The sequence below is a fragment of the Mustela erminea genome, chromosome 8 (assembly GCF_009829155.1).
Source record: "Mustela erminea isolate mMusErm1 chromosome 8, mMusErm1.Pri, whole genome shotgun sequence".
NCBI lineage: Eukaryota > Metazoa > Chordata > Mammalia > Carnivora > Mustelidae > Mustela > Mustela erminea.
The window spans coordinates 105,678,672-105,681,551 of record NC_045621.1 but is presented as its reverse complement, the minus strand read 5'-3'; the positions used below and the strand labels follow the sequence as shown (position 1 = coordinate 105,681,551).

Sequence of the window (2,880 nt, the reverse complement as noted above, 5' to 3'; positions counted from 1 at the left end):
TAATTAACTAAACTAATTGAGTAAAAACAATCTGTAATTAGCAGAGCACTCATACATGTGTGTACGTATGTACGTGCACATGCACCCATGGTGGCTCTCCCTTTCTTGTGAACACCAATTTTCTTTCTTTTCTTTTATTTTAAATATTTTTTAAGGATTTTATTTAATTACTTGAGAGAGAGAGAGAGAACATAAGTGGGGAGAGGGCAGAGAGAGAGGTAGAAGCAGACTTCCTGCTGAGCAGGAAGTCCAACTCGAGGCTTAAATGCCAGGACCCCGGGAATCATGACCTGAGCCGAAGGCAGATGCTTACTGAGCCACACAGACACTGTAGTGCCATTTTTCTTATTAAAAATAAAATAAATGCTTCCTACAACTCAGAGTAGGTATTCTCATTATTCAGTAGGAATAATTTTGTTTTAAAGTTATGAGTGCTGCACTTTCCTCTTTTGAAGAGTGAGTAGTTGTATGGTATCAACACATGTGGACAGCTTAGGAGAGGAATTCAAAGATCTCATAGGTGAAAATGACAGGAACTGCTCAGAATGGCAAATGAGAGCCCACTGGGAAGGGAGAACCTCCTCGAAGCCAGGCTGCTTCCTTAGGCACCCAGGCACTCACTCAGCTATGAACTGAACTCAGAAATGTTTCCCCTTCTCCCTGCCAATCCCAGCATCAAAATCTTCATCCTGTGGTTGTCAGTAGTGGCTACAGAGGAGGCAATTCATATTGATCCAAACAAGAAAGGATACAAAAATCTTGGCCTGTGGAGGTATAGCCCTGAAGGATAAATCCCAGCATCACCACCCATCAGTAAATTCACAACCTGCCTCTTCCGAGTTTTCCCTTCAAGGAAATGGAAGACAGCAAATATAACTGCCTCTTGTAATAATTATGAGGAACCAATGAGAAAACATGCATGCAAATGGGCCAGATGTGCGATGCAGCCTGCAGATATAGCCTGCAGATACAGTATGTAGAGAACAAAGCACTAAATCTAAAGCATAGTCCAAAGCCAAGACATGCACCGAATGCTGTTATTTATGAACTATAGAGTGGTATGTGATTGTTCACTATAATAACAACATTCCTACAAATTCGAGTGTCACCCTTGCTCAGGGGCTATGCTAATCTTCTCCATATCATTCCAATTTTAGAATAGGTGCTACCAAAGCAAGCACACAACAATATTCTCAATAAGTATGAACACCTAATGTGTTTTCCAAGAATTCTTTCCCTTTTATACGATTCAGTTTTGATGGGGGGTTTGGCATATACACTGTAATGTGTAGGCAACTGACAGGAAACAGAAAGCCAGCCAGGAAACAGAAAGAGACAGCAGAGAGGGTTGATATACTAAAGCCTTAAGGTGTCCCTCAGATCAAGCAGAAGGGAAATCGTGTGTTTTTGTTTCCATTAGACAAGGATTACATTGTACTAGCACGAATATACAAGCCACTTAGCAAATTTATTTTAATTCAAATTGTAATGACATTCAGTGCAACATTCTCCAGAAGTTAACAGCTCTCCCGACAAGCAGCAGCCGGTAGTTTGTGTGGCACTAATATGCAGCTAAGTAGTTTGGGCTACTCAGACATCTGGCTCAAGCCAAACAGCTGGAAAAACGCAGCTATTAACCTTTTGTTTGCAGTGAGAGCTATCCCTACAGATGCCAAAGCTTTGTGGGAGGCTAAAATACCTTGTCGTGATGCAGACCACTTTTCTAATTGCAGGTGGTGGTGTTATGCCTTCTTTTCCACATTTTTAGGAAAGAGAATCCTGTCTAGTTTTGACTATTGGATCTGTGTGTTATTTTTGCATACGCCCCATTACATTTAAGCTCACCACATGCAGGCAGAGTGGGGCTCTATAGAAAAACAGTACACCATGTCTAAAACCAAAGAAGCAGTGCCTTGGGGAGGGCATTTGATGAAAGGGAAATTAAATCGACATTTTTTTAAATTATTATACCAAAAGTGCAGGGCCACAGAATTAATATCTGATGAGAGCTAATCAGATATATGTGTTAGTTCTTTATTACTTTTCTCATTTTTTAATGTTCAGTGGAATTTTGTTTATGGAAGAGAGGGAAGCATGGAGAGCTTGTGTATGTTGTTGATGAAAATACACTTAGGACATGATCATTCCGAGGTTAAGAACCCAAGCAGTCCCCCTTGGACCTTCCATATAATGCCCTAAATATATCAGATTCTAAGAGTGCCTGGATGGCTCAGTTGGTTAAGCATGTGCCTTTGGCTCAGGTCATTATCCCAGAGTCCCCCAATTGGCTCCATGCTCAGCAGGGAATCTGCTTCTCCCTCCTCCTTCTGCCCCTCCCCCCACTTGTGCATGTGCACACACTTGTGCATGCATGTTCTCTCTCTCATTCTCAAACAAATGAAATTCTTAAAAATATCTATATCAGATTCTAATTCTTGCCCAGAATTTTTAAAAATCTGATTAAATTTAAAAATGCTCCACCTAAACTCCATAGTGGCAGTTTTGCTGGAAATGCTAAGTTCCAGATACTTCTGGATACTTTGTGTGTCTCCGAGGTTAATTCATCAGAAAAAGATATAGATAAATAAATGGCAGTATCTACCTGAGCATCTTAGGTGGAAGGCTCATATGTGTAACAGTCCTACTCAGATACATTTCAAATGGCCAGTAGGAGTAAGAATTCAAAGTGATCAGGGAAAGCATCAGAGCAAGATACATTTGGAAAGGTAGACAAGGACAAAATTATAACATCTAGAGACTCAAGGTTTATGAGCATTCTTTTCTAAGTAAAAAAGGAAATCTATTCCAGTATTTTAAACAGGTGGGTGTTAACATGACTTGATTAGTAAAACGTTTTGACAACTATGTATGGCTGTGGTT

General features: G+C 40.2%; 1 non-coding gene across 1 annotated transcript; it reads right to left on the bottom strand.

The window, feature by feature from the left end:
- Positions 1 to 1,074: 1,074 nt before the first annotated feature.
- LOC116597976 lies at positions 1,075 to 1,181 on the bottom strand. Its single transcript, XR_004288889.1, has one exon. It is a non-coding gene; the product is annotated as a U6 spliceosomal RNA (small nuclear RNA).
- Between the last annotated feature and the right edge of the window lie 1,699 nt (positions 1,182 to 2,880).